This window comes from Panulirus ornatus, chromosome 4, assembly GCF_036320965.1.
Source record: "Panulirus ornatus isolate Po-2019 chromosome 4, ASM3632096v1, whole genome shotgun sequence".
Lineage (NCBI taxonomy): Eukaryota > Metazoa > Arthropoda > Malacostraca > Decapoda > Palinuridae > Panulirus > Panulirus ornatus.
The window spans coordinates 41,770,881-41,788,279 of NC_092227.1; the positions used below are offsets into that span (position 1 = coordinate 41,770,881).

General features: G+C 45.5%; 1 long non-coding RNA gene across 1 annotated transcript in view; it reads left to right on the forward strand.

Moving 5' to 3' along the window:
• Window positions 1-496: 496 nt before the first annotated feature.
• Window positions 497-17,399, forward strand: part of LOC139764501 (uncharacterized) — a 76,496-nt gene continuing 59,593 nt past the window's right edge. Inside the window, exons 1-2 of the long non-coding RNA XR_011716392.1 lie at window positions 497-625; window positions 12,372-12,441. This is a non-coding gene — a long non-coding RNA (uncharacterized lncRNA). The remainder of the gene's footprint in view (window positions 626-12,371; window positions 12,442-17,399) is intronic.

Genomic DNA, 17,399 nt, shown 5'->3' on the forward strand with positions numbered 1-17,399 from the left:
GTACACCAGATGTTACTTACACCAGATATTACGTACACCAGATGTTACGTACACCAGATGTTTCGTATACCAGATGTTACGTACATTAGATATTACGTACACCAGAAGTTACATAACCAGATATTACGTACACCAGATATTACGTATACCAGATGTTACGTACACCAGATATTACGTACACCAGATGTTACGTACACCAGATGTTACGTATACCAGATGTTACGTACACCAGATATTACGTATACCAGATGTTACGTACACCAGATGTTACGTATACCAGATGTTACGTACACCAGATATTGCGTATACCAGGTGTTACGTACACCAGATGTTACGTACACCAGATGTTACGTATACCAGATGTTACGTATTTCACAGAAAATTTGTTGTGAATTAGTAAGATAGGGTCTGTTGCCATGGAGGCCATATTGCCTGTCACTGATTTCCTGTTACCTGACTACATATGTTAATCTTTCCACCGGATAGCAATGGATGTCCAAGCGTACCGGATGGCGTTGCTGACCATGACGTACTCACGGGTCGACTGGGGTAGGGCCGCAGAAGCTTGAATCCTGGTTGCGGCAGTCGGTCCACAGTCAGTCTAGCTGTGTATCCTGGTCTCGAGGTTAGTTAATAGAGTACGTACCTTGCTTTGGCCACGGTATATATATATATATATATATATATATATATATATATATATATATATATATATATATATATATATATTGTGTGTGTGTGTGTGTGTGTGTGTGTGTGTGTGTGTGTGTTTGTTTGTAGCGTAAATGATATGGCCTTGATTTAGGCATTCAGTTGCTCGTGCCGTCTCAGCTACCATGAAAAAAAAACCCTCCATCAGTGTCCTTGGTATGGAGACGGAGTAAAGTGTGGATGATGTTGTGCATGTTCTTGATCGTGCTCCTGGAGTGACGGGAAAACATATGTCACCTTCAAGTCCACAGTCAGTTTCCTCATTGAGATTAGCCTTCTGTATGGTGGAAGGGTCATCTCACTCCCTGCTCTATCTAAAACCCGGGATGACAAGTCATCAGGGATTGTAGACTTATTTAGATTCAACTTTGGAAGACATTGATGTATGATACCGTTCATCATGATTGCTATGACTACCACTCTGTTATTACGGAAATAGCTAAGTCTGCCTCTAAGAAACTGGATGTCCTGTTTAGATGTGGAAATTTCTTTTCCTCTGAACAGTTGCTCCGTTTATACTTCTTATGTAGAAAACTGCTCTCACATCTAGGGTGGTTGTAGCTCTGCATCCTTACTGAACAGAGTCGAGTCGAAAGCCATCCGCCTTATAAACTGTCCCAGGCTAACTTCCATACTTGGCCCACTTGCCCTACGCCGCAATGTTGGTTTGCTTTCCCTCTTCTGCAGGTATTACTTTTTTTTTTTTTTTTGCTCGCGAGAGCTGGCTGCTTGTGTGCTCCCACCATTAGCTAGACCACGCAATACTCGGTTTCTGCGTCGCATGATTGCTAGTGTGGCCATCATCAACTCAAGGGTGGGTCGTTTTGAAAACTTTCTTTCCCTTCACGTCGAAGCTTTGGTACTCTATCTTCTCATGTCTTTCCCAATAACTTAACCTGACACATTTTGAAGGCAAGTGTTTCATCTCCAGAATTCGTAAATACTTTCCCTTTTGTCGTCTGTTTTCCTACCACAATCCTTTCCCTATTTCAAGTAAGGCCCGGCCTTGACGTGTGGTATTGTCAGTGGCTGAACCTTCACTTGAACAAAATTGTTCTTTACCGTGTTTGTCTGTAAATAAAATTATGTCCTTTGTGTCTCCTAAATTATTGATAGACATTACATGGTTTTGCATGATTACTTCATTACAACGTATGGCCAAAACTTTGTACATTGTATCACAGTAATTTTGTACTTATAATCAAATTAGTTAATCATACACTGATCTTCATCTGTACCTAGGAAAATGGTATACCGTCCTGGACCAGTGGTGTGGTGTCCCACAGTAACCACAGAACTAAAGGCTTTACTGATGCCTTAGACATGCCATGGAAAATCTGGCCTCCATTATCATCCATTACAGGTTCGACAGTGACCTTCACACTTTCTTCTTTTTCTTCTTCTTCTGCTGCTTCTTCTTCTTCATCTTCTTCTTCTTCTTCTTCTTCTTCTTCTTCTTCTTCTTCTTCTATTAAGGCCAGTCCTGAAGCAATATGGAACCCCTGATGAAAATATGAGTACTGTACGATTCACATGAGAGGAAGAACCAGCAGACTGGGTTCAGAGTAGACACCGGCGTCAGATAAGGATAGGTTATCTCTCTTGTTTAATGTTCTCTTGGAAGTGATAATATGCCAGGTAATGGAGGTGACAGCGGCTTAGGTGGGAGTGTAGGAGGTAGTGTGTGCAAATGATCTGGCAACTCACGACCCTTGAGCACAACGGTACTACCTGTCATTACCACGACCTGGTCTTTGAGATGTTCTTCCTCCAACCCCCTTCAGTATCTCCCTACTTGATTTCCCTCAACGGATCCCAGTATAGAAGTCCTGTCTCATTTTCTAGATGACTTCACAACAACATCACATTACCCCCAGCACTACACAAACAGTAACACAGCATGCAACTGTACATCAAGTGAGTAGAACATAGACTTACGTCAAAACAGAATGTCTGCATCCCACAGAAATTCTCAGCCACTCTCTCAACCCCCGACAGACCCATAGCCAACCTAAACCCATCACATTACCCTCGCGATCAGCCTCACCCGCTGAAGAGTTTAGCTTTGCTCAGTATTATACACATGACATACTCTACCAACATCATAAGCATCATCACACAGGACATAAACCAACTTCCCTCAAGACCCCTCACTAGACAAGGTATGGAATTCCTCAATATCGTCAACAAATGATTCATCCGCTGCATGCTATGTCTCACCTTCCTGGTCATCCACCCTTTCAAAAACAAACATAACACATCGACAAACCGCAAAAACACACACCACTCGGAACAGTCCCTGGCTGTCTACCCGGCCACAAACATTCAACACCTGCTCAACATGAGCAAAAATACGCTAAATACACTCACGTAAACATGCTTGACACCTGGGAGCGCTTCCCTAAGGGCACCCGCAAAACTCAGGGTTGTAGGTCAAGAAGTGCAGTTGTTTATTTTATTTAACAAGATAATTTAAAGAGTAGACCAGCTTCCTGAACGCAGCGGGAGCCTCATAAAAGGGATCCCAAAGCAGGAATATATATATATATATATATATATATATATATATATATATATATATATATATATATATATATATATATATATATAAAAGGAAGGAACAGAGAAGGGGGCTGGATGAGGATGTTTCCTCAGAGGCCCAGCCCTCTGTTCTTAACGCTACCTCGCTGACGCGGGGAAATGGCGAATAGTATGAAAGAAAGAATATATATATATATATATATATATATATATATATATATATATATATATATATATATATATATATATATATATATATTTTCGCTGTCTCCCGCGTTTGCGAGGTAGCGCAAGGAAACAGACGAAAGAAATGGCCCAACCCACCCCCATACACATGTATATACATACGTCCACACACGCAAATATACATACCTACACAGCTTTCCATGATTTACCCCAGACGCTTCACATGCCCTGATTCAACGCACTGACAGCACGTCAACCCCGGTATACCACATCGATCCACTTCATTCTATTCCTTGCCCTCCTTTCACCCTCCTGCATGTTCAGGCCCCGATCACACAAAATCTTTTTCACTCCATCTTTCCACCTCCAATTTGGTCTCCCACTTCTCCTCGTTCCCTCCACCTCCGACACATATATCCTCTTGGTCAACATTTCCTCACTCATTCTCTCCATGTGCCCAAACCATTTCAAAACACCCTCTTCTGCTCTCTCAACCACGCTCTTTTTATTTCCACACATCTCTCTTACCCTTACGTTACTTACTCGATCAAACCACCTCACACCACACATTGTCCTCAAACATCTCATTTCCAGCACATCCATCCTCCTGCGCACAACTCTATCCATATATATATATATATATATATATATATATATATATATATATATATATATATGTGTGTGTGTGTGTGTGTGTGTGTGTGTGTGTGTGTGTGATAGTATGTGATAGAGTGTAAGAAAGTAAATTCTAGATTAATATGGGTAAAACTGAAAGTTAATGGAGAGAGATGGGTGATTATTGGTGCATATGCACCTGGGAATGAGAAGAAAGATCATGAGAGGCGAGTGTTTTGGGAGCAGCTGAATGAGTGTGTTAGTGGTTTTGATGCACAAGACCGGGTTATAGTGATGGGTGATTTGAATGCAAAGGTGAGTAATGTGGCAGTTGAGGGAATAATTGGTATACATGGAGTCTTCAGTGTTGTAAATGGAAATGGTGAAGAGCTTGTAGATTTATGTGCTGAAAAAGGACTGGTGATTGGGAATACCTGGTTTAAAAAGCGAGATATACATAAGTATACGTATGTAAGTAGGAGAGATGGCCAGAGAGCGTTATTGGATTACGTGTTAATTGATAGACGCACGAAAGAGAGACTTTTGGATGTTAATGTGCTGAGAGGTGCAACTGGGGGGATGTCTAATCATTATCTTGTGGAGGCGAAGGTGAAGATTTGTGGGGGTTTTCAGAAAAGAAGAGAGAATGTTGGGGTGAAGAGAGTGGTGAGAGTAAGTGGGCTTGGGAAGGAGACTTGTGTGAGGAAGTACCAGGAGAGACTGAGTACAGAATGGAAAAAGGTGAGAACAAAGGAGGTAAGGGGAGTGGGGGAGGAATGGGATGTATTTAGGGAAGCAGTGATAGCTTGCGCAAAAGATGCTTGTGGCATGAGAAGCGTGGGAGGTGGGTTGATTAGAAAAGGTAGTGAGTGGTGGGATGAAGAAGTAAGATTATTAGTGAAAGAGAAGAGAGAGGCATTTGGACGATTTTTGCAGGGAAAAAATGCAAATGAGTGGGAGAGGTATAAAAGAAAGAGGCAGGAGGTCAAGAGAAAGGTGCAAGAGGTGAAAAAGAGGGCAAATGAAAGTTGGGGTGAGAGAGTTTCATTGAATTTCAGGGAGAATGAAAAGATGTTTTGGAAGGAGGTAAATAAAGTGCGTAAGACAAGGGAGCAAATGGGAACTTCAGTGAAGGGCGCTAATGGGGAGGTGATAACGTCGAGGTGGTGTGCAAAGTGAGAGGGTTAGGGAAAATGATTTGGTAAATAGAGAAGAGGTAGTAAAAGCTTTACGGAAGATGAAAGCCGGCAGTGCAGCAGGTTTGGATGGTATTGCAGTGGAATTTATTAAAAAAGGGGGTGACTGTATTGTTGACTGGTTGGTAAGGTTATTTAATGTATGTATGATTCATGGTGAGGTGCCTGAGGATTGGCGGAATGCTTGCATAGTGCCATTGTACAAAGGCAAAGGGAATAAGAGTGAGTGCTCAAATTACAGAGGTATAAGTTTGTTGAGTATTCCTGGTAAATTATATGGGAGGGTATTGATTGAGAGGGTGAAGGCATGTACAGATCATCAGATTGGGGAAGAGCAGTGTGGTTTCAGAAGTGGTAGAGGATGTGTGGATCAGGTGTTTGCTTTGAAGAATGTATGTGAGAAATACTTAGAAAAACAAATGGATTTGTATGTAGCATTTATGGATCTGGAGAAGGCATATTAGAGTTGATAGAGATGCTCTGTGGAAGGTATTAAGAATATATGGTGTGGGAGGCAAGTTGTTAGAAGCAGTGAAAAGTTTTTATCGAGGATGTAAGGCATGTGTACGTGTAGGAAGAGAGGAAAGTGATTGGTTCTCAGTGAATGTAGGTTTGCGGCAGGGGTGTGTGATGTCTCCATGGTTGTTTAATTTGTTTATGGATGGGGTTGTTAGGGAGGTGAATGCAAGAGTTTTGGAAAGAGGGGCAAGTATGCAGTCTGTTCTGGATGAGAGAGATTGGGAAGTGAGTCAGTTGTTGTTCGCTGATGATACAGCGCTGGTGGCTGATTCATGTAAAAAACTGCAGAAGCTGGTGACTGAGTTTGGTAAAGTGTGTGAAAGAAGAAAGTTAAGAGTAAATGTGAATAAGAGCAAGGTTATTAGGTACAGTAGGGTTGAGGGTCAAGTCAATTGGGAGGTAAGTTTGAATTGAGAAAAACTGGAGGAAGTAAAGTGTTTTAGAAATCTGGGAGTGGATTTGGCAGCGGATGGAACCATGGAAGCGAAAGTGAATCATAGGGTGGGGGAAGGGGGCGAAAATTCTGGGAGCCTTGAAGAATGTGTGGAAGTCGAGAACATTATCTCGGAAAGCAAAAATGGGTATGTTTTAAGGAAAAGTGGTTCCAACAATGTTGTATGGTTGCGAGGCGTGGGCTATGGATAAAGTTGTGCGCAGGAGGGTGGATGTGCTGGACATGAGATGTTTGAGGACAATATGTGGTGTGAGGTAGTTTGATCGAGTAAGTAACGTAAGGGTAAGAGAGATGTGTGGAAATAAAAAGAGTGTGGTTGAGAGAGCAGAAGAGGGTGTTTTGAAATGGTTTGGTCACATGGAGAGAATGAGTGAGGAAAGATTGACCAAGAGGATATGTGTCGGAGGTGGAGGGAACGAGAAGTGGGAGACCAAATTGGAGGTGGAAAGATGGAGTGAAAAAGATTTTGAGTGATCGGGGCCTGAACATGCAGGAGGGTGAAAGGCGTGCAAGGAATAGAGTGAATTGGAACGATGTGGTATACCGGGGTCGACGTGCTGTCAATGGATTGAACCAGGGCGTGTGAAGCGTCTGGGGTAAACCATGGAAAGTTGTGTGGGGCCTGGATGTGGAAAGGGAGCTGTGGTTTCGGCGCATTATTACATGACAGCTAGAGACTGAGTGGGGGAGGGGGATGGTATTCCATGTGTGGCGAGGTGGCGATGGGAATGAATAAAGGCAGACAGTGTGAATTGTGTGCATGGGTATATATGTATGTGTCTATGTGTGTATATATATGTGTACATTGAGATGTATAGGTATGTATATTTGCGTGTGTGGACGTGTATGTATATACATGTGTATGGGGGTGGGTTGGGACCATTTCTTTCGTCTGTTTCCTTGCGCTACCTCGCAAACGCGGGAGACAGCGACAAAGCAAAATAAGAAAAAAATATATACACACATACACACACTCAAAGAACTACCTTACAACATGCCCTAATAACAAGTCAGAGTCATGTATAATAAAGAACTATTACCCAGTTGTATTCCAAGCACTTATAGCTATCATCAACCATGGTGTCAGAAGAAAATCTCAGATATCAGGAAACACATTCATAGTACGTATCCTTAAACCCTCTACGTCATCCCACGTCCCCTCCTCCTACTGCTTTATACCACTGTTTTCTTCGTGTCGAAATTCCATGACAAACTTCCTCAACAGAGTCAACCATAGCTTCCTCATCTCACATGTACAGAACTGTGGTCGACGTACTCACTCCACTGCCACACTGTATACACACACTAACCCACCTCACACATGTAACTTCCAAGTGAAGACACTGAACACTTGCTCTCCAGTTGTCCTGTGCTCACACACGAGGCAGACACACACACACATCACACTCTTTGACCTGTGGTCCATCCCCCACCCCCCCCCCCCCCCCCCCCCCCCCCCCCCCGGTGGACGTGGCCAGCTTCCTGAGCGCTGACTTAGCTCCATAAAATAGGAGACTGGGGAAGGAAGGTAAGATAATACATATGAATAGGAAAAAAGTAGAAAAGGTAACAACAGTAACACCAAACCTGGTAGAGACAACGGTGGCAACGGAACTCCGGAAAACAACAGTAGCAACAGAAGCGATACGACCAGCATTGAATGACCGAACAACGGTACCAGTGGAGCTACCAGTAACAGTAGGAACAGCTCAAGTACAGCAACAGTAGCAATAGTATCTTCAGGAACAGTCAGCGCCAGACAACAACATTAGCGGAACATTAGTATAAGTAGCAACAAAACCACAGGTATACCGGGGAGGGCGGTACAAGTAATGCCGGGTAACAGTAGTTGAAGACCCAGCACCAGTATCAACAGAACTAGTACCAGCAGAAGTACCAGTAACAGTAACCCCAACGGCAACAGAAGGCAGCAGAAGCAGGAGTAACAAGACATCAACAGTAGCATAAACACGAGAATAAAAAGCAACAACAGTAACATGAAAATCAGACGTGTGAGCAACAGTAACAGGAGCAGCATCACCGGAAATAACTAACAGAGGCAGAGGCACTAGAAAACGCCGGTAACAGGAGCATCAATAACGTTCGCAGCAATAGTTGTAATAGTAGCAACAGTAGCAGTAATGGTAACAGAACTAGTGACAGCAGCAACAGTAAGCGTAGCAGTAATAGCAGCAATAGTAGTGGCAGCAACAAGAACAACAGAAGTATTAGCAACAACGGTGAACGTATCAGGCAGGCAGCAGCAGCAGGGAGAGAGACAGACTGCCAACAACAACAGTAGCCCAGGCCGCCTCCGTTATGCAGTGTCCTCCCACACCGCCGCCATCACAGGTCAGGTACCACATCGTATTCCTGGGCTGCCACACCTGTGCAGCGCTCAAAACCACTCGTCATGGCCCTGTTATTCCCCTGGCTATTTCCGACCGACCTTTCCTAAGAGAGTCCATCTCTTAAAAGTTTTTTTTTAGCATTTTTACTGTTGCCAGTGTCACCAGAGCCGTTGCCGGGTCCAGCAGCCAACGGAAATAGAGACAGGAGTGAAGGCGAGACAAGGATGCAGGATCTCGAACCATCTGAGGCAGGGATGATGTTTTCGTGCCCACTAAAACAATCAACAAATCCTTATTATTATCATTGATTCAACGCGTTGTTCCCTCACCTGTTGTTGATTGTGGGTTGTATATAACTTCGTCACTGGACTGAGCTGATCATGTTGACCACACAGCTCGAGCAATCCTCACGCTCCATCTTGATAGAAACAAATCATATTCTGAGGAAATGATTCTCCTTGCACAGCGTCAGTAGTACACATCACGCGCGTGTGAGTGATCAGCTCCTGTGTGGCACCAATGGCTCATCAGTGAATCAGAATGAAACAATAGAAAATAATTATATAATATCTAGGATTACTCGAGAGGATGATGACAACACTGGTCACCAGAATGCTTCCCCGAGACCTTGGCCTAACTGAAAGTCAACCAGCGACATTCAGAATCTTTATCTAAAGTTTAGTACGTCAATCTTAGCTCGACCAGGCCACCGCCACCTCCTACCCCGCCACAACACATGCCGTCCACGGCCGTAACGCTCGCCATGCAGAACACCTCAACACCTCCCAGATGCAGGACGGTGTGGTATAAGAGCTCAGCCATCCCACAGGTACATGCGTCCTTACCCGTAGCTCGTCAGTCAATATACTTCCATATTTCATTGTTTCGTAACCGGCCTTAGTTTCCAACAACATTCCATCTTCTAAGTGAAGAAAACGAAACACGTGAATGACCTTTTTATCTTTATAATATATAACATTTTAAGGTGTCATGAGAGTTTTAGAAATAACTATTCTGTAGTAGTAGTAGTAATAATAATAGTAGTAGTTGTGGTAGTAGTATAGTGACACCATCTAAGTGCAGACATAAAAGAACAACAATAGCATCAGCAACGGACACACCATAATCAGCAGAAACAACAACAGCAGCAGCAGCAGCAGCACTACCAGCAACAGTAGCAGCAGCAGCAGTAGCAGCACCACCACCAACAGTAGCAGCAGCAGCAGTAGCAGCACTACCACCAACAGTAGCAGCAGCGGTAGCAGCACTACCACCAACAGTAGCAGCAGCAGCAGTAGCAGCACTACCACCAACAGTAGCAGCAGCAGCAGCAGCACTACCAGCAACAGTAGCAGCAGCAGCAGTAGCAGCACCACCACCAACAGTAGCAGCAGCAGCAGTAGCAGCACCACCACCAACAGTAGCAGCAGCAGCAGTAGCAGCACTACCACCAACAGTAGCAGCAGCAGCAGTAGCAGCACTACCACCAACAGTAGCAGCAGCAGCAGTAGCGGCACTACCACCAACAGTAGCAGCAGCAGTAGCAACACCACCACCAACAGTAGCAGCAGCAGCAGTAGCAGCACTACCACCAACAGTAGCAGCAGCAGTAGCAACACTACCACCAACAGTAGCAGCAGCAGCAGTAGCAGCACTACCACCAACAGTAGCAGCAGCATTAGCAGTAGCAGCACTACCACCAACAGTAGCAGCAGCAGCAGTAGCAGCACTACCACCAACAGTAGCAGCAGCAGTAGCACCACTACCACCAACAGTAGCAGCAGCAGCAGTAGCAACACCACCACCAACAGTAGCAGCAGCAGTAGCAGCACTACCACCAACAGTAGCAGCAGCAGTAGCAACACTACCACCAACAGTAGCAGCAGCAGCAGTAGCAGCACTACCACCAACAGTAGCAGCAGCAGTAGCAGCACTACCACCAACAGTAGCAGCAGCAGCAGTAGCAGCACTACCACCAACAGTAGCAGCAGCAGCAGTAGCAGCACTACCACCAACAGTAGCAGCAGCAGTAGCAGCACTACCACCAACAGTAGCAGCAGCAGTAGCAACACTACCACCAACAGTAGCAGCAGCAGCAGTAGCAGCACTACCACCAACAGTAGCAGCAGCAGTAGTAGCAACACTACCACCAACAGTAGCAGCAGCAGCAGTAGCAGCACTACCACCAACAGTAGCAGCAGCAGCAGTAGCAGCACTACCACCAACAGTAGCAGCAGCAGTAGCAGCACTACCACCAACAGTAGCAGCAGCAGCAGTAGCAGCACTACCACCAACAGTAGCAGCAGCAGCAGTAGCAGCACTACCACCAACAGTAGCAGCAGCAGTAGCAGCACTACCACCAACAGTAGCAGCAGCAGCAGTAGCAGCACTACCACCAACAGTAGCAGCAGCAGCAGTAGCAGCACTACCACCAACAGTAGCAGCAGCAGCAGTAGCGGCACTACCACCAACAGTAGCAGCAGCAGTAGCAGCACTACCACCAACAGTAGCAGCAGCAGCAGTAGCAGCACTACCACCAACAGTAGCAGCAGCAGCAGTAGCAGCACTACCACCAACAGTAGCAGCAGCAGCAGTAGCGGCACTACCACCAACAGTAGCAGAGCAGCAGTAGCAGCACTACCACCAACAGTAGCAGCAGCAGTAGCAGCACTACCACCAACAGTAGCAGCAGCAGCAGTAGCAGCACTACCACCAACAGTAGCAGCAGCAGCAGTAGCAGCACTACCACCAACAGTAGCAGCAGCAGCAGTAGCGGCACTACCACCAACAGTAGCAGCAGCGGTAGCAGCACTACCACCAACAGTAGCAGCAGCAGCAGTAGCAGCACTACCACCAACAGTAGCAGCAGCAGCAGTAGCAGCACTACCACCAACAGTAGCAGCAGCAGCAGTAGCGGCACTACCACCAACAGTAGCAGCAGCAGCAGTAGCAGCACTACCACCAACAGTAGCAGCAGCAGTAGCAGCACTACCACCAACAGTAGCAGCAGCAGCAGTAGTAACACCACCACCAACAGTAGCAGCAGCAGCAGCAGCAGTAAGAGTAGCAGAACCACTGAGAGCTAAATTACTTTCCCCAAGATCCTCATAGTATTTTAATTCCTGGATCAGAAACCTGCTTAATAGAGCTCTGGATATTTACTCAGTGGTTCTCACCTTGTGCCAGGGTCTGCTCCAGTGTTTGTACCCCCAACCCCGTCCCACAACTGGGGGGGGGGGGGGGGGGGTCCTCTCTGTTCTCAGACCCATTCTTTTCTCTTACCCATTGTTTTTATATCATTGTCTTATATGTAATTGTATTGTTTTGTATGACTGCAGTATCTTTAGACTATACCATTGTTGTTGTTTCTATGATTGCTATTAAGTTGATATTTTTTTTATCTTATTCCTCCCACATCCTCGGAATGGAGGGTGACGTTTCTGATTGGTTTACATATGTGATTACTGTATGTCTGTTACGAGGAAATAGTTTACACTAGTGCTGTCCTGTCCCTTAATCTTGTACATGTGTACCTTACCTTTACTCCTATATGTATGATACTCACCTTAACCTAAGCCGAGTACCCATTTATCAACCATAGCCATGGGGAGGATGAACACCTGGGTTGGATGTGGACCAACTGCCGCACCCAGGATTCGAACCCGTGCTGACTCATGACCAGTAACGTTTACCACTAGACCATGGAGCCCCCGTATGTATGTGCGCGTGTATGTTTGCATCATCATATCTAAGTACATCAGTGGAGGTGTGCTCATACAGCATTGTTTTATGTTACAGGTTCCAGATATGGACAGAAGGTTCGGTTGACCCAAGGCCTTAAGTGAACCCAAGAAGCAGGACTAAAGAGGTAAGTAATATAAGAAAGGGAAGAACGTACCAGTTGTTGACGGAGTAGAAGTCTTGTTGTTGGAAAAGGGTCAGGTTGTAATTGGATGAAAAAAAAAAAACTGAGAGGTTAAAGTGTTCCAGAACCTGCCCGTGTCAGGAAAGAAGCAGACATCACAACTACCAGCCATCCTTGAGCTGCCAACAGTCACACTATAATCATGTAAAAGACAACAACCAGTATTGAGGCGCAGGGTAAATGAATAAAGTCTTGATGTCAAACTGGCAGAACTGATCAATCTGATTGCTTTTAAACTCGACATGTATAAGGCTAGAATCTACCCATATGTGAGAGCAGCTGTTCAAAAGAGGGCAATCCTCAGCACCTGGACACGGCTTCTCATTTTCTAGGCGGTAAAGTTGATTACTTGTGTATTGTGGGGCACGAAAGACATATTACATCTCAGGGTAATATCAGGTCTGTTTATAGTGCTGAGTGGTAGAATTAAAGAGCAATTAATAATTAGAAATGAGAAATTTGTGGGTTGGTTTAGAAAGAGGTAGATACTGAACTTAACTAGAAAACCCTGTCCAGTTCTACGTTTATAGAGGCAGGTGTGACGAGGCGAGATTTAGGCAGAACAAAAGAAGACGAAGCTAATTTGAAAGAGGTGAGCGTATGAGTACATTTGGTTATTTGCCTTTTATCACTGATGAAGAGCAGAAAGTGTGCGAGAGACAGAACAAGAACCTAAGGACACCATTGTTGATAGGGGTAAAGAGAGAGGTTGATCCATCAACAATTTCAGAGATGACTGGCTAGACAGGCAGGAAGATGTGGGAGAACAGGGAGGGAGGAAAGCCGAGAGAAAGGAGCTTGGGAACCAAGCCTCAGTGCCACACCCTAACAATAACTTTCTATATGTTATGGACCGCAACATTGGGAACGATATCACCGGTGGACATCGCCTCGCGAAATCCATACCGGGAAGAAGGAAAGACTGTGGAATTCAAGGTGCTGAAGGAAACAGGAGTTTAGGAAAAAGTCAAAAACTTTAGGAAGAGTAGAAATCCAACTAAGAGCCAGTCGTATCCAAGGAGCAGTAAGAGTCTTGGTAGAAGCCAATACTGCTGCTGCCTGGTCCCTTTCCCTTGTTGGCAGCAGAGTCAGATGAGATTATGGAAATTCTTTGCATTCCAGAGCACAAGGAACTGGGGAGCATAAGCTTGTTGGAGTCTTCCACATTTGAATTCTGTGATCGGTAAAAACTCGAGAACGAGAACGAATATGTAGATAAGAGGTATACAAAATAGGATAGGTGTACAGTGCCAAGACTTGCCTGGTAGCTCAGATTTTAATAACACACAGTAAAATCAGCAGACACGGAGGGTTCCAGTCATCACTTTAGCATTCCTAATTAGGGCAGTACTTCCCTGGGCGGCTGGTGTCTACTGACACGCACGGTGGCAGATGGTTCTGGCCTTCACTTTAACACCCTTAAGTCAGAGCGGTAGCAGTCCCCTTGACGGCTTGTGCCTACAACCCACTGATTTGGTTGTTTGTGCCTCTCTGTGTATATGTGTTTACAGGTATGTGAATGAGTATGTGTGTGTGTGTGTGTGTGTGTGTGTGTGTGTGTGTGTGTGACTGCGCACACTTGTGTGCATGCAAGTGGTGTGACTGCGCACACTTGTGTGCATGCAATTAGTGTGACTGCACACACGTGTGCATGGAAGTGGTGTGACTGCGCACACGTGTGTGCCTGTGTGCATGAAATCGTGTGTGAGTTCTTCACAGGACGAACGGGAAGGGACCTCTTGTGCTCCACCTCTTAACATTTCATTTCGGCCACACAGCCACTTGAAGTTCTCCCTGACAGTTGCAGTTGCTTCCTCTCCCTTTGATTATCTCACGTGCCAACTTCTCTCCTGCGGAAGATATGATTCCGACAAGAATGCTTCATGCTTCTCATTCTCACTCTGCTCTCACGGTGTATCATCTGCTCTCTGTAGCTTTCGAAGAACTGATGTGAGTGTGTGTGTGTGTGTGTGTGTGTGTGTGTGTGTGTGTGTGTTAGCATCACTATAGTTCGGTTACACTATGATAATCACATCGCCCATGCCCTCCTTGCTCCCCCCCTCAGGTGCAGGTAGATCAAGGATTCCCCTTCGCTTCACTTCCCATGGGCTCAATTTTATTCATTCCGGCAACATCCTCCGCTCATTCCGTAGGATCTACTGTATCATTCTCTCTCTCTCTCTCTCTCTCTCTCTCTCTCTCTCTCTCTCTCTCTCTCTCTCTCTCTCTCTCTCTCTCTTCTCTCTCTCTCTCTCTTCCTCAAATAAGGAGACCAACTGATAATGCATAACCCAGCTTTCGTCCACCACACATCGTATCTTCCTGTATGTTTCCTTGCCTAGCTGATGGCACAGGTGGCGTCAAATTACCTCTTCCATGATCCTCCGAACGTAATATTCCGTTGATGAATTCGTGGCATCTCAAATCTAATATTATTTCATCCTTTCCCATCTCCGTTAGATTTGATAGTGCTCAGTATATTGTCATATATAGCTCTCTGTGCTATATGTTTTACTCTATCCTTGCTTCTCATTCATAATTTCAACATCATTAGCGAACTAGATATATTTAGGTATGAGTTAATTTCTTCGAATAAGTCACATACATAAACCAGAAACAACGCTAGTCCCAACACAGAGCCTTGGAGAATCCCGCCTGTTACCCTTGCCTAGGTTTGATAGAGACAGTATCAAAGGCATTGTGACTGTCCAAGATTATATACAATCCTCCCATCTATCTCCCATCTGAGTCATTCGTACCAGCAAAAGAGACTTCGATCTGTTTCCTGATTACCTTTCCTTGTAGCTTCAAGATCAAGCTTATTAGAGGATCGGATCCGTAGATCACGATATCTTGATGGGTTACGGGTGTAGTGAGATGTACATGTGGTCTCAGAATGCTCTCAGACACTTGATAAAGGTATTAGATTATTCAGTGAGTGGATGTAGCTTAACGTTGACGACCGGCCTTAATGAGCCTAAAGGCCAACCAACCACCCAACCAACTAACCAGTCATCCATTCATCCAATCAACCAACCAACCAGCACACAAACAAACAAACAAAACTGCCAACCAGCCAACCACACACCCAACCAACCAACTAACCAACCAACATACCACCCATTCAACTAACCTGCCAACCAACCAACCAACCAACCACCCAGCCAGCCAACCAACCAGCCAACCAACCACTCACCTACCCAACCAACCACCCAAACAACCAACCACCAAACCGTCCAACCAATCAACCAACTGCCTAACCATCCAGCCAACCAACCATCACCAAACGAACCAATAAACACTTACCAATCAACCAACCAACCAACCCACCAACCACCCACCCACCCACCCAACTGACCACCCAACCAACCAACTAACCAACCAACCAACCAACCAACCAACCAGCCAACCAACCAACCAACCAACCCACCAACCACCCACCCACTCAACCAGCCAACGTCTTCATCGCTATCACCATTGTTAGAGCCCATCCTTCTCTTCCATTCCTTGGTCCACAGTCGTCTTCAGTGAGCTCCCAGACCACATCCCCACCAGCATGTTGACTGGCCTTTGTTGTCGATACATATTACTACCCGAGCATGAAGCATGAGCAACATGACTTCAACCAATCACGAGAGAGTCGCAATTTACCCTCAGCCAATCATAAGACAGTAGCAACATACTCTCGCCCAGTCACAAAACGGTAGCAACACAACGTCACCCAATCGTGACACAGTCGTGACAGATCCTCCACCAATCACACGTCGGTAATGAAATGTGAGAAGGAAAAAAAATCCCTGAGTGATTTGATCTCATAAAACAAAGGCTCCACTGGTCACGCATGCTCATGAAATGCTCGACCAATCATAAAGGAATATCAACAAATCCCTTCACAATTGCTCACAAATCCCTGACCTGCCTTGCTGCAGATGGTATCACACAAGGCCTCACACTGCTGCTGCTGCTGCTGGTGGCGGCGGGGGTCGGTCGAAGAAGCATCGGTAAAAAGACTTTGGTCAAACCCACATTACAGCTTGACCATCCACAACTAGCAGCTTCTTAGCTAGGTAGAATCTCTCTCTCTCTCTCTCTCTCTCTCTCTCTCTCTCTCTCTCTCTCTCTCTCTCTCTCTCTCTCTCTCTCTCTCTCTCTAAGATTTGTATTCCCCACAGCAAAGATCATTTCACCCGCTTTCCTAAAGTTCACACCTGCTTCCCATCCCTCCACACACACAGACACACACACACACACACAGCCTTTTACTACCCGAAGTAATGAAGAAGAAGAAGAAAACGAGGCTCCACGGTCAAGGGGAAAAAATACGTATCGTAAAGATAGGAGACCACGCAAACCTGAACCCCCACATCACTTACGTGGCGGCTGAGGCAAAGGCCGTTTAGGAAGGAGGATAGATGAGAATTCTATGCGAACTGTGGCTGACCCCGAGGGATAATCAGACGAGGTGAACGTGCCAAATGGGAAGATGTCAGTTGTAAATTTACATAATGAACGCCTGCACGGCTCAATCTGCTGGTTTTTCCTCACCTATCCATTATGACGGTACTGATGCTACCTCGGGGTAACACCTAATGACTCGCAATGGCATGCCTGCCTCTGCTGGCTATCTGAATCATCAGGTGCTCGTGGTGCATTACCTCCCGTCCCTCCTCGGTGATAAGGTGGGGAGCACGACGGGTGGAGGAGGAAAGGGGGGGAGAGGGAAACGCTAGAGAAAATATGTCTTACTTTTAGGGTGAAATGACATAGCTTGTTGTGATGGGAATGTGCTCTCTCTCTCTCTCTCTCTCTCTCTCTCTCTCTCTCTCTCTCTCTCTCTCTCCCAACCGCAAACCCTCAAACGAAGCCCCCCCAAAAACAACCCGGTATAACCAACCGCTCAT